Below are 7,241 nucleotides of genomic sequence, written 5' to 3'. Positions count from 1 at the left end.
ACGGAAGAAGGTGGCAACTAGGAAGTGGAGGGGCTATCACCTATGCAGTGGATGAGGAAGCAACAACGTGCACCACATCTAGATCATCACGACTTACGAGTGTGGGTGGGGAGTGGTGACCGGCAATGGCGTAGACAGGACTCAAGGCTACAAGGCCCGCGGCTTAGGTCGTAACACCAAGTTTCTTTGTTGACTGTAGCAATTTAGACACTATTTGACATTGTAGAACATGTATGGCCTGCGGCTACCCCACTGGTCACAAGGTTGTGGAGATCGAGAGCTCATTGCCTTCTTGTTCTGATCAAGAGAGATCAGGAGAGGATGACAAAGAGTGAGAAGAGTTGGGGTTAGAGGAGTTACAAGATTTTATAGCGTGCAAGTAAAATCACAGACATGTCACTGAGGACAGACGGTGTGCAATGAGCCAAACTTTGCAAAAAATATATTAATAAAAGTGTGTTGGAGAGGCAGGACTCACAATGCACATGGGCTGTTTTTGCTCACCATGCTCCATGAGGTGCACTAGGTGCTACATCTAAAACATAACTATAAATTTTGGATTCATATTTGTATTTGTTATCTTTTATTGCAATATTTTATATTGACTTCAAGAACATTACGAGCTAAAATAACCAGGACATGTAACATCTCGGAAGACGATGACCTACCAAAGGAGAAGGGCATGGGCAAATGTGGGTCCCATGCTCCTGATGTATCACCAGTGGACATGTGGCCTCTAGCTTGCGGACCTACCGCCCCTAACAATTTATAACTCTGGAACTCCAATCTATTTGCAAAGAATTTTTCCACTGTGTTTTCAAAGAAGATATTCATGATCCGAGGCGGGGCTTTGCTGGAGAATTTCTCCAGTACCCCTTTAGAGGAGAAATTTGATGAAAATTTGCCCTAAAAGCAATCATAGTAGTGATTATATTTCATTGTATCCATGAAGTGTTAAATGTTGGTTGATAACATCATTTTTATTGGTTGGCAAGTACTCAACTTTGTTATTGAAACTTTGTGTTGAATTATTTTTTTTAGAGTAATCCCAAGTTGAGTTCATGTGAGCTCATAAATGAATATTAGACTACCAGATGAATTTCTCATGGCCATGTTTCACATGTCACGGACATGGAGATGTCAAACCAATAATGTGAACACATGTTATGAACATTGGGTTGGAAAGAACCAACTTGAGAATAGCAGGAATGCTCTTGGTTGTCTCTTACAATGTGTATGTTATGTCCTCATATCTAAGACTGTCGTATGATCTCAACATGGGTAGAGATTTACTTAGGGGTTGCCAAATGCTACTCCATAATGGGACAATCATAAAGGTTGTTTTCTTATGTGTCATGAAGTATGTACTAGTGAGCGCATTCAAGATGGGATTTGCCCCTCTCTTCAATGAGAAAGATACCCCACTCTCCCCTCTAGTGAGCGCATCCATAAATGCATAGCCATGCTATATTGCTACTTAAGGTTAAGAGTATATCCACACTACAAGTTCATAGTAGTATCTATGTAGCAAATCTCTATTTATACCTCAATTATACAGATCGCACGAGCCATCCTACATAATTATATAATCTATGTAATTCTTATGCTGGGTCTCGTTTATGGTGTTGTTATCATCGGTGTATGGATTATTCATATATGTATATTGCTCTCCGTTCTAGTAGTCTAATCATTACCCAGTCTAGACCCCTTAATTCACTAGTAGAAAAAGGGGTATTTGTCCCGGTTCATAAGGGCCTTTAGTCCCGGTTCTGGGAACCGGGACTAAAGGGTCGTTACTAAAGCCTCCCCCTTTAGTCCCGGTTCTAACACGAACCGGGACTAAAGGCTCTCCACGTGGCCGCTGCCTGGAGGTCCACCTTTAGTCCCGGTTGGTAACACCAACCGGTACTAAAGGAATTTTTATGATTTTTTTAAAAAAAGTTTGATTTTTTTTTGGAATATTTTTTTTATTTTCAAATTTCTGAATTATTTTAACCTCTCATCTCTAATCACCCCTCATCACTGCTCAATTTAACCTCTAATATTTAATCACCCCTCATCATTTCAAACCATCTAACCTCTAATCTCTAATCACCCCTCATCATTTCAAACCATCTAACTTCTCGGACGGTCACCCATCCTCTCACTACTCCAGCCTGAGCACGCTTAACTTACGAGTTCTATTCTCCCTCATTTCCAAGTCTGCACTTGTTGTTTTCCTGACAATAGTAAGATGTCAATCCTATTAACCTCAGGAATTTAGCTTGAGCATGAAGTCACACATTCCACTGTTTGAGTTTGAAACTATTGTTCTAAAAAATAACACTAATATTTAGTAACACTAATATTTCTTGAATAATTAGTTTGACCATTGTTTGACCATAGTTTGACCATAGTTTGACCATAGTTTGACCAGGTTTGACCAAAATTCAAAAAAAACTGAAATAATTATTTAGTGACACTAATATTTCTTGAATAATTAGTTTGACCATTGTTTGACTACAGTTTGACCATAGTTTGACCAAATTTGACCAAAATTCAAAAAAACTGAAATAATTATTTAGTAACACTAATATTCTCGAATAATTATTTAGTAACACTAATACTTCTTGAATAAGTAGTTTGACCATAGTTTGACCAGATTTAACAAAAATTCAAAAAACTGAAATTTTTTGAATTTTTTGCCTCTAGATCTTAAAAGCCCTGTAACTTTTTTTCTGTTAGGTTTTTGAGGATTTTGAAAATGTTTAACGAGGTTCCCCCTGTTAAATTTGGATGCAACATTTCGAGTAGATGATTTTTCATATAAAAACTTTTTCATCCGAGTTAGTATGCAAAAGTTATGCCCATTTTACTAAATTCTAGAGAGATTTTGCAAATAAAGTCGAAATTCACATTTGCAAATTTTCCCAACAACTAGACCACATATCACATGGGAAACTTATTTTATTTTATTTTTTTGACATTTTCATCATTTTCTTTTTTTTTTAAAAACTGAAAAGGCGATCCGGGGGGGGAGAGAGTTTGAAAATTAGATCTTTAGTACCGGTTCGTGCCATGAACCAGTACTAATGCCTCAAGCCCCATTAGTACCGGTGGTGGCTCGAACCGGGACTAAAGGTCTAACCTTTAGTACCGGTTGGTGCCACGAACCGGTACTAATGGGCATCACACCCTTTAGTCCCGGTTTGTGGCACTAACCGGGACTAAAAGGTCCAGACGAACCAGGACAAATGGCCCATGTGGCCCTGCGCTCACGAACTGGGACTAATGCCCCCATTAGTGCCGGTTCTAGACTGAACCGGGACTAATGGGCTAACCCAGCCTGGACCAAAGCCCTCTTTTCTACTAGTGATTGGGAAGTATCCCTAGTGACGAAAATGGAAAAATGGTTTGACGGTTTCCCTCACTAAGCTTAAAATAATTGTGTAAACGGTAATGAGTGATTGCATCTTCAGTTGCTTGTCATGATGCTATATGCAATGCTCTATTTTATTAGTTAAACTCAAGGTGTACGGTTTAGATCACTCTGAGAGGAGTATTAGTCATTACATATGGCATGTGTTGATCTAGTAGATTTATGGATGTACAATATATAACATGATATTAACCAATGTTTATCATGATATGACTGTTTGAAATGCTCAATTCACATTCGTATGCTTATTATTATGTGCAACCATGTTTCCGCAAGATGCTACGGGCGAGCTATTGAATCCTGGTCTAATTTTGTCCATAAGAAAGAACTCCAAAATCTCAGTTACTTACACTTTTATTTTGAGTTATTAGTTACTTATAAAATATAAAATACCGGATCTATCATTCTTTACTCATTACATTTTGCAACAAGCAAGCCTATTGTGACGTCCAACCACACTAGAATTCTTGAGAACGGAAGCATGCACTTTATCTACTATAGTGCTACCCGGGGGTGAAATTTTTGTTCATATAACTCCTACTATGATAAACCTTAGATTACCTTCTCAATAAAAAATATGTCACTACATGTGAACCTCTCCACTTGGAGGCCCATCAACATGGTCTGCATATTAGTTGTATAGAAGACATGAAGCACCCGGTGTGTTAAACTTTTGGGTCTGCCTTTTCGCACATGTAAATGTTTAGGCGTCCATGTGCGACAATTGTTTTGCACATGCTCTTTGTCTATCTATGTGCAATCTTAATAGACATGACCTTTAGTAGTGCACATTGGTGTTGTTGTTTCTCTGGTAGATGTTGTTTGTGTTTTTCCCAGGGTTTGTGAGTCCTTTTGTAGGCTCCTTGTCTGATCTCCAAGGCAAGATCACTATGTTATTCATAGAACAAACTAATCTAAGAAAAGATAGTGTTTGCTCGATTTAAATTCTTGTTTCCACAACCCCACCTCCTCATTAGATACAACGACAACCGGAATGGGTCAGTTTGGATAGCTAAATTTGTTGCCCTTTGGGGGTGATAAAATATATGATGTGTTGAGAAAAGAAGGTTGAGTTTGTCAGGGTCCCTACGACAATATATGATGGGTCGAGTAACTATCTCTTGCACATCATCATCAAACCACAATCGAAGATCGTAAGCTTCTAGAAATTTAAATCAAAATGCCGAAGAAGTTAGTAAGCTTTTAGTGACCGAGGCAAGAACCGCCTAATAGATTGGAGCATGTCTGGCAGTGCGTCAAATATCAGTTGAAGAACATACTTGCCAAGCGGATCCGTATCAATACGTCGGAAATTGAGGCCTATCACACTGAATATGAGTAGTCGCAACTCAAAATGATGCAGAACTCAATATGTGGTGCCTAATAAATGACTACACTTTCACGTAGACCTTACAAGAGGCTACCCGGTTAACGATATATATAGGAGATGGCGTGTCGAGAGATATGGTGACTTCATGACCATTGTGTCATGCAATTTAGTTGATATATACCCACCCGGAGAAGTCAGAAATTCAAAAGTAGAGTAGTGAAACTCTTAGTTTTATTGGGAAATTAACCATGGTTATGAGAAATGACACACTGAAATCTCAATTCCATTATAGATGGAGGTTGGAGAAGCACCCTGGTTCGACAAACCTTGTTAACGAAATCTCAATGTAGCAAGTATATATCTTGTTCTAGGTTGACCATGAGATAAGGGTGATAAAGGAGTTGAGTACTTTCCGTAAACTCGCCGGACATGCGATGATGGCGGCAGACCACCAAGGAAAGAGACCTTCTGTGGCGGTCGGTACAATTATCGGAATTCGACACCAAGAAAGGATCTCATGCCAAATGATCCGAGAGAAGGAGCGTTGGGCCAGCAGGTGGTCCATCGTCTCTCTTGCTTGGAAGCAGAGCTTGCAGACGGGCCCATCCTCGCCTCGCCGTGCCACAATCAAGGATGACGCCAAGCTTTTGGATCGCGCAGGTGTGAAAGGACTAGATCATGTTATCCATGTAACCTGAACACACTTTGTTGAGGCTGAGTAACCTCCATCATGTTCATCTTGCGCTCCTTGAGCCGTCAGCATGTGTACGCTCCTTTGAGTTGCTTGGTTATTTGTAGATTCTGCATGGTAACATCTTCTAGAAGTCACACGCTTGTAGAAGAATTAATTATGACACTAACTGCATAATCGATTCTGCGCGGTATCTAGTCCAATGTTTTAAATAGCGGGCTATGGCATATAGCGGCAACCTTAAAAACTGCTATAGCTGGGCTATAGCGAGGCTATAGCGGTAAATTATACATGAAATCATTTAACGACAACATGCTTAAGCAGCTATACCGGAGCTATAGCGGGGCTATAGCCGGCTATTTGAAACTATGATCTAGTCACGGGAGCGTAAAGTAGGACAACAAATCATGGGCCAGCAAGCATACACACATGGAGACAAAATTGTGGCTTCAATCAAGCAGAGCTGCCCTTAGTTTGTCCCCATGCTCCATCGGTCTCAGGCACAGATTGGTACAGCAAGCATGTGTGGACGGGATGGACGCGTCAGATCATTGATATGTGTAGATCAAGGCAGCATGCACATGCTGCATGTAGATCAACAACACGGCACGCGCGCCTACGCCAGCGAACTAATACGGACATGGTTGTTGTTTTCTAGAGAAAATATAGGGTGGTTTTGAGATAGAGAGGGAGCATGTCAACACCCTGCACGCGCCTGCGCCAGCTAACTAATACTCCCTCCGTTCCATAATATAAGACGTTTTTTTGATGTATCAAAAAACGTCTTGTATTATGGGACGAAGGGAGTACTCTATAAGGCCGTCCCTAATTTGTCCTCACCTACATCGGCTTCATGAAGCAAAGCGTCGCTATAGCAACCATGTGTTGACTGCACGGATGGGTGATGTCGGCTTCATGAAGTACGGCGGGTTGGCTCATCATATTCTAGAGCTTGCCTTCCGCGAGTTAAATAAATGGCCCTACTTCCTTTTGTTTAGCGGGTGTCATGATCCTACATCCAGTGCAATTTATAGTGATTTAAAAGATGTTATACTACTACCTTCGTCCTGATTTATTGGCCATCTTGGTATTTTGTGTCAAAATTTGTCCAAAAGTTTAATTGATAAAATATTAATGCATGTCATAAAGAATTATTATAAATCGTTGGATTCATACTTGCAACATAGTTTCCGATGGTACTATATTTTATGACATGCATTAACATTTGTTAATTAAATTAATAGTCAAAATTTGACAAAAAATATTAAGGGGACAAATAAACTAGGACGGGGTTGTAGTTTACACATGGGGTACTCTGTAACTATAGCGGCTTAGGCTCGAAATTGTTAGCCTTGACTACTGTCTGAGTGATTTGCCGAACATCCATTCGCATGAAGTTTTTTCATGCGCTTTACGCCAATATGACATAAACGGTAGTGTCACAAGTATGTTGTACTATCATTATCAACTTTGTATTTTTTGGCATCAATATTATGAATATGTGTATCATTATAATAATATAAGTGTATGGGCCGTGAGCATGTGTACGCTCCTTTGAGTTGCTTGGTTATTTGTAGATTCTGCACAGTAACATCTTCTAGAAGTCACACGCTTGTAGAAAAATTAATCATGACACTAAATGCATAATAAATTCTGCACAGTATCTAGTCACGGGCGCGTAAAGTAGGACAACAAATCATGGGCCAGCAAGCATACAAACATGGAGACAAAATTGTGGATTCAATCAAGCAGAGCTGTCCTTAGTTTGTCCCCATGCTCCATCGATCTCAGGCACAGATTGG

The sequence above is a fragment of the Triticum dicoccoides genome, chromosome 1B (assembly GCF_002162155.2).
Source record: "Triticum dicoccoides isolate Atlit2015 ecotype Zavitan chromosome 1B, WEW_v2.0, whole genome shotgun sequence".
In the NCBI taxonomy this organism is placed as follows: Eukaryota; Viridiplantae; Streptophyta; class Magnoliopsida; order Poales; family Poaceae; genus Triticum; species Triticum dicoccoides.
This window is presented reverse-complemented; position numbering follows the sequence as displayed.